This window comes from Tamandua tetradactyla, chromosome 13, assembly GCF_023851605.1.
Source record: "Tamandua tetradactyla isolate mTamTet1 chromosome 13, mTamTet1.pri, whole genome shotgun sequence".
NCBI lineage: Eukaryota > Metazoa > Chordata > Mammalia > Pilosa > Myrmecophagidae > Tamandua > Tamandua tetradactyla.
In genome coordinates this window covers 53,576,866-53,598,400 of record NC_135339.1, presented here as the reverse complement: position 1 = coordinate 53,598,400, position 21,535 = coordinate 53,576,866, and the positions used below count along the sequence as shown (strand labels likewise).

At 35.9% G+C, this 21,535-nt stretch overlaps 1 long non-coding RNA gene across 1 annotated transcript in view; it reads left to right on the top strand.

The window, feature by feature from the left end:
- Positions 1–21,314, top strand: part of LOC143653152 (uncharacterized) — a 57,315-nt gene extending 36,001 nt beyond the window's left edge. Inside the window, exon 3 of the long non-coding RNA XR_013161124.1 lies at positions 20,886–21,314. This is a non-coding gene — a long non-coding RNA (uncharacterized LOC143653152). The remainder of the gene's footprint in view (positions 1–20,885) is intronic.
- Positions 21,315–21,535: the final 221 nt, after the last annotated feature.

Below are 21,535 nucleotides of genomic sequence, written 5' to 3'. Positions count from 1 at the left end.
AACCCATTGGGTGATATTTTTCATAACATCCTGAAAACTAAATCAAGAAGCAAAAGCACTTGCTCTTATTTATACCCATAAGCACAAAAGTGGGTGACCTCTTTACATGTACCTACTTACCATTAGGTATGGTGTTTGCTAGGAATGTGTGTGTGTGTGTGTTTTATTTTCAGTAAACATTCCAAGCAATTTAATGAGGAAAGGATAATATTTTTTCAAAACATTATTATTGTGAAATATATATGCAGAAAAGTGATAGATGTCAAAGTACAGTTTAACAAGTACTTATGGAGCAAACTTCAAAGTATGGTATGGGTTATAGTTCCACAATTTCCTTCTGGCTGCTGTAAGTTACAGTACCACAATTTCATTCTAGCTGCTCTAATGTACTGAGGACTAAAAGGAAATATCAATATAAAGATTCTGTAGTCATACTAATTTGTTAAATCCCATCTTCTCTGTTACAAGTCCTCCCTCTCATTTGATCTTCTCCCAGTCTTTAGGGATATTGGACAATGACCATTCTAACTTTTTCATGTTGAGAAGGGGTGACAACATTATAGGATAAGGGATGCAACTGGTTGAGGTTCTTGAAAAGAGTGATACCTCTGGGTTTCAAGTCATATGGCATAGAAACAATCTGGAGGTTTTAGGTTTCTGAGAAATAAACTTAGTGAGTGCAACTATTAAAGAGTCTCAAATGGCTCCCTGGGTATTCTTTTGGGTTTTTAGGAATACTGTTGGTTGGGGCTTGGCATAATGTGGCAATCTGTGATATATATTCTTAGCTGAAATTTACATAAGAGTAATTTCCAGAATAGCATCTCAACTTGATTTGAACTCTCTTAACCACTGAAACTTTATTTTGTTGCATTCTTTCTCCCCTTTTGGTCAAGACAGTGTTGTCAATCCCCTGATGCCCGGGCCAGGCGTAGCCCTGGGAGTCATGTCCCATATTGCCAGGGAGACTTATACCCCTGGAGGTCATGTACCACGTAGGAGTGTCTGTAATGAGTTTATTTGTAAAGTTGGGCTTAGAGATAGAAAGAGGCCTCATGTGAGCAACAAAAGAGACTCTCTGGAAGTGACTCTCAGACATAATTATAGGTAGGCTTAGCTTCCCTGTTACAGATATGAATCTTGTAAGAGCAAGCCTCCAAATCAAAGACTTGGCCTATTAATTTGGGAGTCCCTAATGTTTGAGAGATTATCAGGAATTTCCCAAGTGGAAAAGTTTAATAGATCCTTATTTTTTTCTCCAGGTATCAAGTGATTTTTCAAATATCTTTTTATTATCTGCCCAAAATACTCTGGAGTGTATCAGGGTATTACACTAAGCTATATAAAAGTACAAGATCTCATTCCCCATTCTAGGCTCTGTGTGTTTAGATTGTTTAAAGGAACTGGCCAGACAGGTTAAGTTAGATTAGTGTCCTACAAAAAATTTAAATTTTGAACAGAGTAAACATCTCTTCCTTTGGTCTCACACAGAAGGTGAAGTTTTAGAAATACAGACCCTATCGTCCTTTTCCTTGTATTCTGATTTACCTTAGTTCCAACAGATCATCCTTTTTTCTATCTCTAATTGAAGTCTGATCTCTGTTTTGGCTTCTTTAACAGGTGCTGTATGAAGTAATGCTGACTTTCAGAGCTGCAGACTCTAACTCAGCGTCTTAGTTGTCACACAGGTACCCAGAGTTCCAGGGAAATGCCAAGTTTTACACATTGAGCACCGCATTTCAGAATTTAGAAATAACATTTACAACACAGGAATAAATGTGACTGTTGTAAGAGCTTACAATCTAGGCCCTGATTTTCTTGTAAATACAATATTTGTCCTTTTGTTTCTGGCTTATCTTGCCCAACATAATGTCCTCAGGGTTCGTTCACCTCAATTTCATTCCTTTCTGTTGCTGCACGATATTCTGTCATACATTAGAAGTGTTTTTGTTTAAATTATAAATTTTGTAAGTTATAAATTTTGTAGTAATATTTTAACAATAATAATTAAAAGTGTAAATCAGTGTCCAATAAGAAATTTACAAATTGATTATAAATTTTTAGTAAATATATAGAAAAAATTAGTAATTGCTTCTTCTCTCTAATATTGCCCACTCTTCACAAAGCACACCATCTCCCTCAACTAATCAATGTTAACAGGATGGTATAGATCTTTCCATACTTTCTGTACATTCATGCAAACATATACATGCATATAGGTCAAATACATATTTATCCCTTCCTTTAAAAAAATGGAGTCATGATCTAAAAGCTTTACAGTATGACTTGTTTTCTATTTTTGCTTTACTTATGAATTCCATGAACTCCCCTACAGGTCACAACACTTAGCTCTAATAAAATTTTAATGGCTGTAGTATCATTTTTCACCATTTCTCTAGTGATAAAGACTCCGGCAGCTTCCAGTTTCTTGCCTCAACAAACAATGTTATTACAATCTTTATGTACTAATATTTCTATTTCTAAGAGACAGATTCCAAAAGTGAGATTGTTTTGTTAATAGATGAGTATATTTTTAAACTCTTTTTAATTCAGGTATAAAATACACAAACAGAAAGTACACAGGATATACATATAAACACACTATCACTCAAATACTTATCACAAATCAAATATTCATGTGATCCCTATCCAAATCAAAAAACAGAACCTGCTCGCACTCTGGATGCCCCCTCAGGTCTCCTCCCAATCCCCCTTCTCCTCTCCAAAGGTGACCACAATCTTGACTTCTAAACTGCAGTTTAATTTTGCTTATTTTATGAACTTTCTATAAATTAGATTTTATATATCTATCTGGCTTCTTGTGCGCAGCATGATGTTTGTGACATTCATGTTTTTGCATACAGTTGTAGTTCATTTTCTTTGCTGTATGATATTCTGTTGCATGAATATCCATTCTACTACTGATGGGCATTGGATTGTTTTCAGTACAGAGAATTACACGCAGTATTGCTATTGTCATTACTTTACATGTGTCCGAATGTACAAGGGTATTCTTTGCAGTTGGATACATACCTAGGACTGGAATTGCTAGGTTGTAGGGTATGAGTATGTTCCCTTTTAGTTGATAATGTCAGGCTCTTTTCAAAAGTTGTACAACAATGTACACTTTCACCAACAGTGTGAGTGCACACTGCTACACCTTCTCGCCAACACTTGATTATCAGTCTTTCTTAATTTTAGCCATTCTGATGGATTTGTAGCAGAATCACGTTATATGGTTTTCATTTGTATTTCCCCAATTATGAGTTTGACCACCTTTTCATCTATATAATGGCGTGAAGTGTCCATTCAATACCTTGCCCACTCTTCTTTGGCGTTGCCTGTCTTTTTTCTGATTCATATTTGTAAGCTCTGTGTGTATTGTGGGTACAAATTCTTCACCAGTGATAATGTGCTGCAAATCTTGCTCCACTTAGTTACTTGTCTTCCGTTCTCCTAATTATGAGATTTCTGGTGAATGGGAATTCTTAAATTTAATGGATACTGTAAGAGTCAGGGTTCTGTAAGGAAGCAGGACCAACAGAAGATATCTGTAAATATCAGTCTCTATAAAAGTGTCTCACACAACCGTGAGAATGCATGAATCCAAACTCCGCAGGTCAGGTTGCAAGCAGGCAACTCAGATGAAGACCTTCGATGAATTCCCCAGGTGAGCTGGCTGAAATGGGGAAAGAGATTCTCTCTTCTGGCTCTTCCTTTTAAGCTTCTGGCTGATTAGATTAAAATGTCACCCATTGAGGAAGGCACTCCCCTTAGCTGACTGCAAATGTAACCAGCCATTGATGCATTCCGCTTGCTGATGATTTAGATCCGCAGCAACACAACAACTGGGCACCATCATCTGGCCAAGTTGACACCTGAACCTATCGCAACGTCCGAAAGTTTTTCTTCAAGGTTAAGACATATTTTATCCTATTTAAGCAATATTTTTCTGCCTCAAGGCCATGGCAATATTATCCTATGCTCTCTTCTGAAAGCTTTGTTATTTTACTCTCCGTATTTAGACCCACAATGTACCTGTACTTAATTTTTGTGTATGGTGTGTTTTTTATATGAATATCCAACTGTCCCAGCACAATTCATTGAAAACAAAAATTTCTTTCCCAAGTTTTCTGTAGCGCCATCTTTGTCGTAAACCAGATCCCCCAAATATACGTGTGTGAGTCTGTTTCAAGATTCTTTTCTATTCCACTGGTTTCTTTCGCTGTCCTTGAACCAGCTTAATTATGATAGCTTTATAAAAAGACTTGCTATTTTAGTAATGTGAGTCTTCCTACATTGTTGTTCTTCAAGATTTTCTTGGCCAGTCTTGTCACTTTGCATTTCCACATAAGATTTTAGAATTAGTTAATCTATTACCACAAATATAAATGAATAAAGCCCATTGGGATTGCTATTGAAAATATAAGTCATTTGAGGGGAGATCTAACATTTTTATAATCTTGAGTTCAAATCTTATATCTATTTTGTTACTTTTATCCGTAAGTATTTTAGATCTTTTAATGTTACTGTAAATGGTTGTTTTTTATTTCAATTTTAAATGCGCTGTTTCTAATATATAGAAATACAATTGATTTTTATATATTGACTTTGTACTTGCTACATTGATTTACTCTGGTTTAGAATATACTCAACATTGCTATAGTCAACAATTTTAGGATTCTCTATATGCACTAATGTAACATCTGAAAATAAAGTTTCATTTTTTTCTTTTCAAATATGTATGCTTTATATTTTATTTTACCTTTTTTCCCCATTAGGACCTGTAGTACAGTGTTGCACAGGAGTGATGAAAGCAAACATCTTTGCTTTGTTTCTGATCTTAGAGGGAAATCTATCCGTTTTTCACCATTAAGTATAATTTTAGCTGTAAGTTTTTCATAGGTTGTTTTTTATGAGGTTGAGGGAGTTCCTCCTATCTGACTCTTCTGAAAGCTTGGTTTTATTTTTATTGGTTGGGTTTGAGTTTTATCAAATTCTTGTTCTGCATCTATTAAGATGATATGTGATGTTCTCTTTATATGGTTAAATAAATTGATTTTTCAAACTAATCTTGTATTATTGAAATAAACCCCACTTTGTTGTGGTGTGTTGCCCTTTTTAAATATTGTTTACTTTAATTTGTTAATATTTCCCTAAGGAATTTTTTGTTTGGAGTCATGAGAGATATTGATCAGTGGTTTACTTTCTTTTCTTGTAATGTCTTTGGTTTTTGAAGCGGAATAATGTTGGCATCATAAAATGGATTTGAAATTGTTCCCTCCATCTCTATCTTCTGGAAAAAAATATGTACTTCCAGTATTATTTCTTCCCTAAATATTTGATGGAATTCCCCAGCAAAGTCATTGGCTCTTAGTGTTTTCTTTGTGGATAGGTATTTAATTACAAATTCAATCTATTTAATAGATATGAAACTGTTAAGATTTTCTTTTTCTTCTGGAATTGGTTTTAGTAATTTGTGTTTACCAAGGGATTTGTTTATTCCATCTGGTCAAATCGTTGCCATATATTTGGTCATAATATTCTTTCTAATATCTATAGGAGCTGTATGGTTGTCCCCTCTTTCATTCCTGATATTGATAATTTTAAAAAAATTTTTGTAAACATAAGAACATACAAACACGAACATTCTTACCATATGATCATTCCTTTCATGGTATATAATCAATAGCTCACAACATCATCACAGTTATATATGCATCACCATGATCATTTCTTAGAACATTTGCATCAATTCAGCAAAACAAATAAAAAAAAAAAGAAAAAGCTCATACATACCATACCCCTTACCCTCCCTCTCATTGACTGCTAGTATTTCCATCTACCCAATATATTTCAGCCTTTGTTTCCCCTATTCTTTTTCTATACCCCTTACTACTCCCTTTCATTGATCACTAGCATTTCAATCTATTAAATTTATTTTGACATTTGTTCCCCTATTATTTATTTATTTTTATGATATTAGAAATTTTAATTGCTCTCTTTTTTCTTGATCAATCTGGCTAAAAGTTTAACAGTTCCATTGATTTTTTTCAATAAACCAGCTTTTGGTTTCATTGATTTTTTTTCTATTTTTTCATTTTCTATTTCATTAACTTCTGCTTTTTTACATTTATTATTTCCCTCATTTTACTTATTTGGGGTTTAATTTGCTCTTATTTTTATTAGCTTCTTAAGGTAGAAACTTTGATCATTAATTTTGGACCTCTCTTCTTGGCCGATATCAAATGTTTTCAATATAATCATTTGCAGCCATAAATTTTCCTCTATGCACTGTTTTATCTGCATCCCACAAATTTTGATATGTTATGCCTTCAATTTCATTCAGTTCATAATATTTCCTTATTTTCCTTATGATTTTGTCTTTGACCTATGGGTTGTTTAGAAGTGTTGTTTAATTTCCAAATATTTGCAGATTTTCCAGATATCTTTCATTATTAATGTTTAATTTATTGCCATGGTGATAAAATAACACACTCTGTATTTTTAATTTCTTTATTATTTTAATTTTTAGTTTATTGAGACTTGTTTTGTGACATGGTGTATGGCCTATCTTGGTCAGTGTACAATGTACTCTTTAAAAGCATGTGTATTTTGCTGTTGTTGGGTGGAGTGTTCTATAAATGATAATTAGGTTAAGTTGGTTGATGATATTGTTCAGGTTTTCTGTAACCTTACTAATTTTCTATCTATTTGTTCTATCAATGACCGTAAAAAGAGTTTTGAAGTTTCCAACTATAATTGTGGATCTGTTTATTTCTCCTTTCAGTTCTGTCAGGTTTTGCTTCAAATATTTTGAAGCTCAGTTATTGTGCATACACATTTAGGATTATCAAGTCTTTTTGATAAATTTACTCCTCTATCATTATGAAATGCCCTTCTTTTTTCCTGGCAATAGTCCTTATTCTGAAGTCTCTTTTGTCTGATATTGATAGTCCTATGATGCCTGTTAAAAATGTCTAAAAACAATTGATGTTTTGTTCAGTTGAAGGTGAGTGAGTAAATCGTTGAGGACCAGAAATAGAAATCATTCAAATTTTCTTGTAGATAGTCTTTCATGATATATCTTTTTCCACATTTTTGCTTTTAACCTGTGCCTTTATTACTTATAGTGGGCTACTTCCAACAGCATACAGTTAGATATAGCTTGTTAAAATCATATCTGACAATCTCTTCCTTTTAATGGAAATGTTTAGACCATTTACAGTAATATAATTACCAATGCAATTGGGTTTAGTCTTCCATATTACTATTTATTTCTATTTGTCCATCTGTTTTATTCCCTTTCTTGTATCTTTTCCTGCCTTCTTTTTGCTTGAGTATTTTTTCAGAATTTCATTTTATCTCAACAATTGGCTTACTTTCTGTACCACTTTTTTTTTAAGGGGTATCTCTAGAGCTTACAGTATGTATCTTTGCCTTATCACAATATACTTTCAAATAATATTAACCACTTCACAGATAAGAACCTTTCAACAGTGTGTTCCTATTTCTCTCTTCTATCATTTATGCTATTGTTGTCCTACATTTTAATTCTGCGTGTATTATAAAGCCTGCAATGTATCATTATCTTTTTTACTATGATATCTTATCTGATATTAATCCCACCTAGTGAATTTTTCAGTTCATGTGTTTTTTCTCTAAAAGTTCCATTCTTTTTTTTTTTTTTTTTTTTTTTTTTTTTAGGTGCACGATCTGCGAATCAAACCCAGGTCTCCTGTATGGAAGGCTGGCATTACCCCATTTCGTTCCTTTTTGTATCTTTGATTTCACTCCTCACTGACTTCATGCTTTCCTTTAAATACTGACTTCATGCTTTCCTTTAAATACTTGAACAAAGCTATATTAACTGTTTCAATATTCTTGTCTGCTAATTCCATCATCCTATTGCATCAGGATCTATTTCCATTGACTGAGCTTTTTCCTAGTTATTAGTCAAATTTTCTTTCATCTTAGCATGACTGGTAATTTTTTTTTTTTAGATGATGGACATTAGGATTTAAGTTGTCAAGTAATTGGGTCTTCCTTTAAAGCATGTTGAGTTTTGTCTGGTAGGAAGTTAATTTATTTGAGGTTCAAATAGATTTTTTCATATTTATTAAAGAAGATTTATGGTAGCCTTTTCTCTATGGATAAGTTATCCCCCTTAGTAAGCCACGGTCATGCCAATGTCTCTACTGAATGCCCTAAATGATTGACAAGGACTCTCATTTCCGGCCAGTGGGAACTTGACAGATCCCAGATCTCTGTGAGCTCTGAGACCTTTTCAGCTCACAGCTGTCCAGTTACTCTTAGTCTGTACCTTTTAGGATTTTACTCTATATATTTGAGTTTTAGTACTCAGTAAAGGCTCAAGGGGACCTCTTGCAGACTTCTGGAGGTCTTTATCTACAGAACTCTCCTCTATGGAACTCTATTCTATAATTTCAAGCCACTTTAGACTCTGTGAACTTTAATCTCTCTCTCCTCAACAGTGATTCCACCATGTTCTACTTGAGATTCCTCTTCCTGCTCGGTGATATAGAAAGTGCCTCTGGCAGAAAACCAGGACAATCATAGAGTTCATTTTATTTGTTTCTCTTCTCTGAGGGATCATAGTCCTATGATGCCTGTTAAAAATGTCTAAAAACAATTGATATTTTGTTTAGTTGAAGGTGAGTGAGTAAATCCTTGAGGACCAGAAACAGAAATCATAATTGTTTTTAACTTATAAAATGAGTATTATGATGCAGGTAGCCTTTGGAGACTCACATTTTCATTCCATATACAATTGTTAAAATTCATCCATATTCTCATATGTAGCTATGAGTAATTAATTTTGACTGCCATATAATAATACATTGCATGAATAAGCCATGTTATTTATCCATTCTCCTGTGGATAGATTGATTTGGGTTATTTCCCCCTTTTTACTATGAACAGCATTATACATGATTCCCACTCTATTTGTATAAGAGTTTCTTTTGTACATTCAATATTTTAATTAAACTTTTAATTAGAAATGGCCACTGATTGTATCAAAATCTTTTCTGACTTAAAAAATGATGACATCATTAAATGATGATGACATCATTTTTGAGTTAATTGGTTGGTATAGGAATTATATTGTTGGATTTCCTAATGACAAATCCTTTTGGCATTCCTAAAATATATTTAAGGTATATTAGTCTTCCAAAACTACTACTAGACATGCTAAATTTTGTGAATCTAGCTTATTGAAGTATAATTTAAGATAGTAAATTTGTCATTTTTAAGTGTGTACTTTGATGAGTTTTGACAAAAGTATTCAGTCATAGAACCACCAGCACCAAGAAACTATAAATATTTCCATCACCCTAAAATGTTCCTTGGGGCCTTTTGCAGTCAATCCTCTGTCCCATCCCAAGCCTCTGGCAACCACTAGTCTGATTTCTTGACTATAGTTTTACCTTTTCCAGAATGTCATATTATGAAATTATACTGCATTTAAGATTTTGTGAATAGATTTTTCACTCTGCATAATGCTTTTAAAATTCATCCATGTTGTTGTGTGTGTCCATAGTTCATTCTTTTTTATTATTGAATAATATTCTATTATATGAATGTGCCACAATCTGTTTATCCATTCATAAGCTGATGTACTTTGGGAATTTTTGTTTCCAGTTTTCAGCTATTATGAATAAATCCTCCATAAAAATTCAGGTGTGGGTCCTGGTTGGACAAATACTTTAATTCCCTAGGGGAAATAACCTGGGAGTGATATTTCTGAGTCATATGGTAAGTACCCATTTAATACTATAAAGATGCTAAATAAGGAACTATCAAACTATTTTCCAAGTAGATATACCATTTTGCATTCCTACCAGCAAAGTATGAGAGTTCCAGTTACTCCACAACCTTGACAGCATTTGGTATTGTCAGTGGATTATTTAACTTATTACTGAACTGAGTTACTTATTACTTATAACTGAACTGAGTTATTTATATATGCTGAGTTATTTGTATATGCTGCTACAGGTCCTTTATTAGATATGTTTATTGCAAATATGTTCTATTCTGTGCCTTGCTAAAGGCTGTCTTTAAAAGGACAGAAGATTTTAATTTTGATAAAGCCCATTTTGTCAATTTTTAATTTTATAGTTCATGTTTTTGTGTACTGTGTGAGGAATAGTTGCCTTCCCTGAGGTCATAAAGATTTTCTCCTAAAAGGTTTTTAACTTTCACTCTTGTATTTATGTCTATAATCAGTTTTGATTTAGTATCTTTATATGAGGTGATATGAAGGTCAAGGTTTGTTTTGTTATTGTTACTCTTTTGTTTTTTGTTTTTGCATATAGCCTTCTAATTTGTTCTAGCACCATCTGTTGAACAGACTAACATTGCTCCATTGAATATCCTTTGCATTTTTGTTAATATACAATTGCTCATAAATATGTGTGGGTCTATTTCTGGACTCTCTGTTCTACTCTATTGATCTATAAGAGTATTCTTTTTCACATTATTACATTATTACACTGTCTGATTACTGTGGCTTTATACTAAATCTGAGATTAGATAGTGTGAGTCCACCAACTTTGTTCATATTTTTCAGTAGACTTGCTAAAATTTTATTTAGAATTCTTTCATGAATAGTCATAAACTGGATATCAGAAGCTTTTTGTGCTATTTATCAGGTTTTAATGTTAAAGTTATCCTTGCTTCATAATGGTAATGAAGGAAATTCCCATACTTTTTATAGTCTAAAATAATTTGAATAACATAGAAACTAACTCTTCCTTGAAGGTTAGAGGAAACTCAGTTGTTAAACCATTTAAGTGGGGTTTTTTTCCTTAAAGGGAGAGTTTAACAATCTTTTCTGTTTCTTATATTGTCTTTTTCTTCTAGTCAGGTTCTCTATCTCTTAATAAACCCATTTTTCTCACTTATATTTTGATAGAAAATCATCCAGTTTGTTTAGACTTTCAGTTTACTGAAATTTATCCATTTATAATTTATCAATAAATTCAAATGTATAAATATATTTATAAATGTAGGAAATCAATGTACAGAGAGATCAAGTAATGTGCCCAAGATCACATAGCTAATAGTGGAGGGAGCCAGGATTTAAACCTAGGCTGACCAGGTTACAAAGTCCTTGTACTTAACCATTAGTGAGCAGAAAATAATGATACTTAGTGTCCTTCAACTTCTGAAAACTATTTAATAAGTCTTTCATGATATCCTTGTGAATAAGATGAAAAGATGTCAAACAGCTACAAAACTTGCCAAAGAACCTTTTCTAAAGTGCATGGTCTTTAGCTCTATTCTTTAAATCCAACAAGGAAGGAATTGACATGGAGATCTAGTTAAATATCCAAGCCAAAGACTTGGATGAGAACACAAAACACAAAATGTGGTTCCCAAATCACAATGATATAAAAGTGCATCTGATAGATTGCATGGCAAAATGGAACTCAAGAAATCTTTAGCACGGTAACCTAGTCAATCAACTAGAATAATTTGAACAGATTGTAGCCTTATAAGACTTATATAACTTATAAGTTATATGTGTAGACAGGGACCACATAAGTTTTATTCGTTAATGTGAACCAAACTCAGAGCAGAATTGTAGCTGCTTATTGGTAAAGATTTTTGAGTGTTTATTGAAAGAAAAATATATACATTACTAAACTTCAATAACTGCACCAATATAAAATGTGGATGACATGGTAAAACATTGAGACAAGTAGGAAAAAGAAGTTTTGGCTTGCCTCATGCTCAGAATGAATCAGTAATGTGATGGTACAGGTTTGATGACAGAAAAGTTAAACTAGATCTGGCCCCAAGACAAGTCACTTAAACTCACTGTAAAATAAAGTAAATAATAACACGTAATACAAAAGATTGATTGAGGGTAAGATTATTTATGAAACTTTTTTGCATACCACAAATATCCATTATTAAGTATTGTTATTAAATTAGAAATCCTTATAATATGTTAAGAAGTACCTTTTTATCTGTAACTTCCCAGGTTCTTTTTGTTGTGAAGACTAAAAAATATTCTACATGAAGTGTTTGAAACATATGAAACAATTCTTAGCATATATTCATTCTCATTTCATATGTATAATGCTATATATATATAGAGAGAGAGATATATATAATCATGTGTCTGGAAGGTTGTGTGCCAAAAATGTAATGTGGCAATGATATTGTGAGCCATTGATTCTACACCATGTATGGAGGTATGTTAAGAATGTTTGTAGCAAACTCACCACCCTCCCCCTGTCTATGTGGGACATGACTCCCAGGGGTGTGGACCTTCCTGGCAATGTGGAACAGAAATCCTAGAATGAGCTGAGACTCAGCATCAAGGGATTGGGAAAAACCCTAGAATAAACTGAGACTCAGCATCAAGGGATTGAGAAAACATTCTCGACCAAAAGGGGGAAGAGTGAAATGAGACAAAATGTCAATGGCTGAGAGATTTCAAACAGAGTCAAGATGTTATCCTGGAGGTTATTCTTACGCATTAAGTAGATATCACCTTGTCATTCAAGATGTAATGGAGAGGCTGGAGGGAACTGCCTGAAAATGTAGAGCTGTGTTCCAGTAGCCATGTTTCTTGATGATGATTGTATAATGATATAGCTTTCACAGTGTGACTGTGTGATTGTGAAAACTTTGTGTCTGATGCTCCTGTTATCTACCTTGTCAACAGATGAGTAGAACATATGGAATAAAAATAAATAATAGGGGGAACAAATGTTAAAATAAAAAAATAGAATGTTTGTATATTTGTATGTTAAGGTTTACCACGTGGCTCACTAATTAGAGGTGTTAATAATTGGGTTGGAAAAATATAACATGGTTATCCCTAGTTATCCCCCAGTAACCATGCTAGACACTAGACTATCTAAAGATACAGTGGAGAATTAGATGAACAAATCCTGCCCTCAATTCTTTTGTCATTTACTTCTTTTCAATTCCTTTACTTTTTCGTTAATAAAAAAAAAAGCAAAAAAAGTCCTGGGTTGCTTAGGTAACACTTTCTGAATACTAAATTGCAATTGAGTTATTCTTCCTGACAACAAACAACTTGTGACCCCTTCTTTTATATCAGGAAGTCATTAGCTGCATCTTTTTTTGCCCAAAGTCTAGTAAACCATAACAATAAAATGCTTTATTACCTATTTTATTATGATGCACACTTTTATTTTTGTTAGTGTTATATAAGCAAATAGTGGTTGCTTGGCAGCGAAGTTTGGGCGTGTGCTCAGGGTAAAGATGAGCTGTGTAAGCAAAGTGCTTCATTGTCGTCAATACAGGATCCCCAAAGCCAGCTGGTATACCCAGGATTATGGGATTCCTCTTGGCTTGAGTGATATTCAGTTCTGGTCCAGGTCTTTTCTTATTAATTCATTCAACAAATATTTGTGGAATATCTACTATGTGCCAGTCACTATTTTAGGTGCTGGAGAGAGAGTGGAGAAAGACTCAGATGGGAGCTTGTTTGGCGTTTCTAAGGACAGAAAGGAGGTCATTGTGGCTAGAGGAGTAGTGAGTGAGGAGAAGAGGATGGGCAATTAACTCAGAGAGATAGGCAGAGATCACATCATGGACAACTTTATAGCTTCCGGTAAGGACTTTAAATTTCGGTTATAAATGTAATGGGAAGCCATTGGGGAATTTGAGCAACAGAGTTTTAACAGGTGACATCATGAGTGCTATATGGAGAATGGCCCATGCCGGTGGTTAGAGTGGAGTGAAGGGACCAGCTAGAACACTTCTGCAGTGTCCAGATGAAAAACCATGGCTGAGAGAACCAGTCAGATGAACAACCAGCAATCCAGGTTCAGTGGCATGTTTGATGTCAGAGAAAACCTATAATTCATCCCCCAAATTAGATGAGAACAACCCAATTGGGGAAATAAAGACTAATTAGTCAAAAGCAAAGTTCAGCAGTGGTCTCTGGAGTGAAGGTCGGATTCAAGGTGAAGGGGACTCAGATTGCTGGTCATAAAGTGAGGGAAGGCTGACCCAGCATCTGTGTGCCTGGCACTGTTGCAGGTTCCCAAGAGTTTAGTGATGAAACGTGACAATCACTTTCCCTACTGCTGCTGGCTAAATCCATTATTATTCATCAGATGTCAAGAGTGAGAGAGAATCTGCCTTGGAAGAACTAGGTTCAGATATCTGTAGACACCAAAGACTTATTAAGGGATTAGGAGAGAGGAAAGGTCTTACTTACATGTTGAAACTGCTCATGATGAATCTAAGTGGGGAAGACAGAACAGCTGCCTGGGAAAGAAAAGAATGTCCATCAGCGATGGGTGTCAGGCTAGCGGGTGGGGGAATGGGAACAGAGGCTGACAGGGGTCAGAAAGACGAGTTAACCATCAGAGCCACCAAGTGGAGCTTGGACAGATTAGCTGCTACCAGCCGTGCCCACTTTATGGGGGGAATTCCAGTAAAGCAAAGAGCAGGGCTGAGCAGTGAGGTTGGAAAAGGTGGGCTTTGGAGCTTGTACTCCAAAGAAGAACCTCCAGTCCCTTACATTTTCTTCAAAGTTCTCTTTTTCTTTTCTTTTTTTTCACCAAATTTCATTCATGTGGAAACCAGCAGGAAATGTAATATCACATTTATTTACAACCTAGAGATAACTAACAATTCTTTGTATTTTTCCTCTCAAATAAACAGGGGGATCCTTTTTAAAAAAAAAAACAAAACACTATTGAGTCCATCTTGTGGGAGTAAGTAAAGAAGATCTACTTGGCAAGAAAAAGATATCTTTACCCTCTGGTTCTCAAACTTTAGTTTACATCAGAATCACCTAGAGAACTTGTTGAAACAGATTGCTGGGCCCCTCCCCCAGAATTCCTAATTGATTATGTCTGGGGTAGGGCCTGCAAATTTGTATTTCTAACAATCTCCCGGGTGATACTGAAGCTGCTGGCCCATGGACCATACTTTGAGAAACACTGCCCTAGATATTGGGGAGCCGTGACAGGAAGAGAAATAAAAATGCACAGACTCTGTCATTAATTAGCATTATTTTAAATTGAAATTCAGAAATACACTCCTCCAAGCAGATTACTTGACTTACTAGTTCATTTCTCAGTGTGGGGAATATATTCATAGAAATGCTAAAGGTAAATCTAAAATGGAACCTTACAGTGGTTCAATGAACTAGAGGTCAATGAAGCAACACTCATAAAGTGGAGGACAATTGATGCTCTTAGGGGAGATGGAATTCAGATCTGTCCCTTGCAAGGGTGGGGAACACTGAATCCCCTCCCCTGGACAGCACTTCCAGATATGGTGCCAAAATTTTCCTCTTTGAACACCATGTTAGAGAATGTATCATTATTTTAATCACTCATTCAGGGAATGATCCCCCTTGGTATTATGTACAATCTCCTTTCTGTGGAAGCTGATTCTATATAACATTTAGGACATTCTAGATCAGCATTTCCAATAGAAATATAGTGCAAGCCACATAGATAATTTTAAATTTAAAAAGTAATAAGATGAAATTAATTTTAATAAAATAGTTTGTTCAGTCTAGTACATGCAAAGTATCATTTCAACATGCAGGCACTATTAAAATTATTGAGACATTTTACATTCTTTTTTATACTACATCTTTGAAATCCATTGTGTATGTTACACTCAGAGCACATCTCACCTTGAACTAGCCATATCTCATATGACCAGTAGTCATGTGTGGCTAGTGATTATCATATTGGACAGCATATTTCCATTTAATATTTTCTTGATAAGAGCAAAGGAAAATCCAATTTATCAGATGCTACCTACTTATAAGAATTATTTTCCCCTATTTCATCACACTCCATCAGTCTCCCAAGACTCTCCCCTGTCTGGATGCCTGAGAATGGCTCTCTGTGACAGAATGATAATTGGCCTCTAAAGTATATCCTCCACTTTTTCCATCATAATAGAACTTTTAGCTGGACACGTGGCTACCCAGAATAAACACTGCATTTTCCCTTGTTTCTTGGTGATGTCATGTAACTACATTTTGGTCAATGAAATGTAAGCAGAAATTCAGGTGACACCTTCCAGGAGCCTTAAGGGACAGCTGGTATCATGCTTTGTTCTTCTTAACCACTTCCTCCTTCCTACTGGCTCGAATTAGTCAACATTTGGGCCACGAAGGACCTTGGAAATGGAGGACACACCAAAATAAACCAGAAGCCCAGTTCCCAGGGATTTCATGAAGCAGAGCCTAATTTCTGACCTTAAAACGAGGGAGAACCCAGAGTGACTTGATCAGTGAGTGGAAAAGTATTTGCAAAGTCCCCTTCGGGGAATGGTGAGAATGGAAGAAAATTCAACTTCCCCAACTTGAATTCTTGAAATTCTCACAAGCAGTGTGGACAACCAAAGCTATAGGCTGAACCCCCAGTCCTGGAGTTTGTTCATATAAAACTTAACCCCACAGAGGATAGGTCAAGCCTACTTAAAATTAGACCTAAGAGTCACCCCCAAGAGAACTTCTTTTGTTGATCAGATGTGGCCTCTCTCTGCAGCCAACACAACAAGCAAACTCACCACCCTCCCCCTGTCTATGTGGGACATGACTCCCAGGGGTGTGGACCTTCCTGGCAATGTGGAACAGAAATCCTAGAATGAGCTGGGACTCAGCATCAAGGGAGTGAGAAAAACCCTAGAATGAGCTGAGACTCAACATCAAGGGATTGAGAAAAACCCTAGAATGAGCTGAGACTCAGCATCAAGGGACTGAGAAAACCTTCTTGACCAAAAGGGGGAAGAGTGAAATGAGACAAAGTGTCAATGGCTGAGAGATTCCAAACAGAGTCAAGAGGTTATCCTGGAGGTTATTCTTACGCATTAAGTAGATATCACCTTGTCATTGAAGATGTAGTGGAGAGGCTGGAGGGAACTGCCTGAAAATGTAGAGCTGTATTCCAGTAGCCATGTTTCTTAATGATGATTGAATAATGATATAACTTTCACAATGTGACTGTGTGATTGTGAAAACCTTGTGTCTGATGCTTCTTTTATCCACCTTGTCAACAGACGAGTAGAACATATGGAATAAAAATAAATAATAGGGGGAACAAATGTTAAAATAAATTTAGTTTGAAATGCTAGTAATCAAAGAAAGGGAGGGGTAAGGAGTACGGTATATATAAATTTTTTTTTCTATTTTCATTTAATTTCTTTTTCTGAATTGATGCAAATATTCCAAGACACTATCATGATGATGAATATGCAACTATGTGATGATATTGTGAATTACTGATTATATATGTAGAACGGAATGATCAAAATAGGAATGTTTGCGTTTGTTCTGTGTTTTAGAGTATTATGCATTTTAAGCACAAAATAAAACTATTAATAATAGCTAATAATTATTGCGCACTTTCTTTATCAGGCCTTATGTTTAGTACTTACCTCCTTCAAGGTTAACAACAAACCCCATATGTAAATAAGAAATTGTAAAAGAGCTTAAGTGACTTGTCAGAATCACTCTGCTATAAAGTGGTGGAGCCAGAATTTGAATCCAGGTCTGGATGACTCCATAAACCATGCATTTTGCTAGAAATATCCCCCCATCATTGGAGTCTGGGCCATACAACAGGAAGATAGAATGAAGCGTTGATCTGGTTTTACAAAGTTAGGAGAAGCTCTGAATTAAAACTCAAATTCATGCTCTTGTCCTAGCAAGGCTCAATCAATCAGTAAACATTTGAAAGTCATCAAAGTTCTCACTGTTCTGTATGGTATCCTGGGGGACCCAAACCAGTTCACTTCAAGCTGGTTCCCCTAAAGCTCAACTTCCTTTTGAGAACTTTTGCAACTGTCCAGGTATTCTAAACTTTTTGTCATCATTTTAGCACTTCAGGATTTTTAAAAATTGATTTATCTAGAGTAAAACATCTAACTTAATATTGCATTCCTAGTAAATATATACTGAGCATACATCATTTTTAACAATGATGGAATTATTTTGTTTTAGCTTGTAAGTCATAGAGAGAGATCTCTGGGAGCTACCCCAGACTCACTCATTTTCAGCAATGCCACAAAATTAAACCAATAATAACAGCTTTTAGATATTGAACGCTTACTTAAGTACTTACCTCCATTAAAGCTTACAGCAACTACAAGACAGTGGATTTTCCAAGGGTAAAGGTTGTATCTGCTTGGTAACTGCTGCATAGACCATCTCTTATCCCCTTACCTGGCAAAGAGTAGGTCTGCAATAACTTTTTGTTGAATGAATGAATGTGTATCAGATACTTCTTATGTGTATCAGATACTTCTACTTTACATCCTCTCAGCCTCACATTGTTCCAGCTGCTGCAGAGACCAGCACTACAGTTGGCTCTAAGCAACTTTCCATAGATGTGTAAAGGACATGCCTCACCTGCATTGAGACTTCCTGCTTCTTGACCTGGAGCTTCCCTTTGGACCCCTAGAATCCATACATATGCAACATGGAGGAATGGGGGAGTTAACACCTCATTGGGACAAACCTTTCCCAGTGGGAGATATGCATCAATAAATAAAGTCTTCCCCCTTTATTCTCCCAATGGACTATTCTGATATGTGGTTTCTTCTGCTTCCTAGAGGACAGTCATGATGCTCCTAAGGGACCAAGCACTTAAGTAGTACTTAGCAGGACCAACTTGGTATCGCAACCTGGAATTGGCTCTCCTTCTATCTCTGCTTACATCCTCTGTCCCTGCTCCTGCTCTTTGGGCTCATGCTCCCTGTTCTAGTTTGCTAGTTGCTGGAATGCAAAATACCAGAAACAGAATAGCATTTAAAAAGGGGAATTTAATAAGTTACTAGTTTACAGTTCTAAGGCCAAGAAAATGTCCCAATTAAAACAAGTCTATAGAAATGTCCGATCAAAGGCATCCAGGGAAAGATACCTTGGTTCAAGAAGGCTGATGAAGTTCATGGTTTCCCTCTCAGGAGGAAGGACACATGGTAAACACAGTCAGAGTTTCTCTCTCATCTGGAAAGACACATGGTGAACACGGCATCATCTGCTAGCTTCTTCTCTTGGCTTCCTGTTTCATGGAACTCCCCAGGAGGCAATTTCCTTCTTCATCTCAAAGGTCACTGGCTGATGGACTCTGTTTCTTGTGGCTATGTTGTTCTGCTCTGCTCTCTCTGAATCTCCCATTCTCCAAAATGTTTCCTCTTTTATAGGACTCCAATAAACCAATCAAGACCCACCCAAATGGGTGGAGACATGTCGTCACCTAATCCAGTTTAACAACCACTCTTGACTAAATCACATCATCCAGGGAGATGATCTGATTACAGTTTCAAACATACAGTATTGAATAGGGATTATTCTACCTTTATGAAATGGGATTTTGATTAAAACATGGCTTTTCTAGGGGACACACATCCTTTCAAACCTGCACACTCCCTAATAAAGAAATAGTCCTTTATCTCAGGATCTTCCTTCTGGGGAAACCAGACTACGACAGAGTGCCTCTACCACTGAATACTTTGTCCGAAAACATCATCCAGATAAATTGTTATCTATCGTGCCGTCTTATTTTAATTGCTAAATTTGAATTTTAAAAAATTGTGGATGCCAGCTCCCAGAATCACTTAACCTACCACCCTGAATACCAATACTAGCTATTCACATAAGCTGTGGGCCTGGCCTGAAGGCAGGGGTGCCTCATGCTGACTTCTGCAATAGTCTTATTTCTCTACAAAAAGCATAGCCTCTGAAGGATTATTTGAGGAAATGAGGATGTGATGTTGTTGTAGCAGGAAGCTGAAACCAAATGTTTACAGTAATTGGTGGAACAGGGATGCCTGCAGCTAATGTCTGAAAATTATACAAATCTCTGGAAGTTTATCATTTCTGTTTGGAAGCAGCAAATCTAAAGAGGGGCTGATTGAGCAAACAAGTAGCAGTAAAAATAAACTAATAGATGATTCTTTTCTAACATTTGTTGAGTATTGATTCTATGCTGGGCACAGTGCTCAATGCTTTGGGGTTCATTAATTGAATCTTCACAAAAGCCCTTCAGTAATTGTTCTAGTTTGCTAGCTGTCAGATGTAATATAATAATAGCAAACGCATATGCTCACATGTGCTCCATGCATTTTACAAATACTTATCCTCGTTTTATTCTCAAAAAAACATTATAAGGGGAGTACTTTTATTATCCCATTTCTACTAAGGAAAAAAATTAGGCACCGAGAAGTTAAGTGACTTGTCCAAGGTCATACAGCTAAAAATATAGACTCTAAGCCAACAAAAAGAAATTAACATTTGGTAAATGAATTAGTAATTTCTAGCTCTTTTGAAACCCCATTATTTTGTCCATTGGGATACCTGTAGGTTTTAGTTCTTAATAGAAGTACTAATAACTCTAGCATTACTATTACCTGTTAGTGGCATTTCTGGATTTGTTCATGTTCTGGATATGTTTGCTATCCAAACACTGGAAGAAGGAAGGGAGACTCAGATGGAAGAAAATCTTAAAATCCTCTGATATATTCCCATTACTCTTAGAATAGGATCCAAAGATGTGCATTTTGTCCCCCAGTACCCTGAATCACTAAGGTCTCTGTCAAGCTGGCCAACTTTCTACTCTTCAAATGAGCCAAGTTTGCACACTCCTGAAGGGCTTAGCACTGGCTATTCCCTCTGCCAGGAACACCCTTCCCCAGGATTTTCTCCAGGCCAGATCCTTCATGTCAGTCCTCAGGGAGGCCATCCCCTAGTGCTCAGTCTAAAGAACTTCCCCCCTTCCCGTCCCCAACTCTATCCAACAGGCCCTTCTCTAGCTAACCCATCACCCTGCTTTACCTTCTTTATAGCTCTACTAACAAAAATAATCAATTTGTTTCTCTTTTGTTTTTCTTATTTATTTCAGCTCAGGAACCTCGGCCGCATATTTATATTTATTGAATGGCAAACGTCTTGACAAAATATTATTATTCTCTGCCAAGCCTTCTGACCTTCACCAAGTCAAATGAGGAGTGGCATCTTGGGCTTCCAGGCACTTACCTCTCAATACCTGAATCATGCAGGATAAAATTTCCAGGCCCCTGGCTTCTGTGTCAAAGACTCACTGAAACCATCCAATTCTCCCCCAAAACAGGACACCTTGCAAATCTAAGAAGTCAACTTGGGAGCATTGGTCATGAGGGAGATATCCGTGAAATAAAACCAAAGGGCACCAAAAATGATGGGAATCTGTGGAGCAAATCCCAAGGGACCTGGGGAAAGGGGATTGGTGCAGCCGCCAGTTATCATCAGGGAGGGTTTGATGCTGCTGTGGTGGTTCCAGTTCCGTCTACTGGGGTGCAGCGTAAGATTAAACAGGACAAAATGTCTCTCCAATTTAAATTTGGAAATTTAACTATAATTTGGAATTCTTTAGAGGATTTCTCATTATGTACAGAATGAAAAATGCTAAAGAAATTTTTTATAGCTTTCTCAATATTTAAAATTAAAATGTTAAGTGTTGTCCTCCCCAGGTAGAAATTTGAAAACGGCAAGGACTAAGCCCTGGCCTGGAGT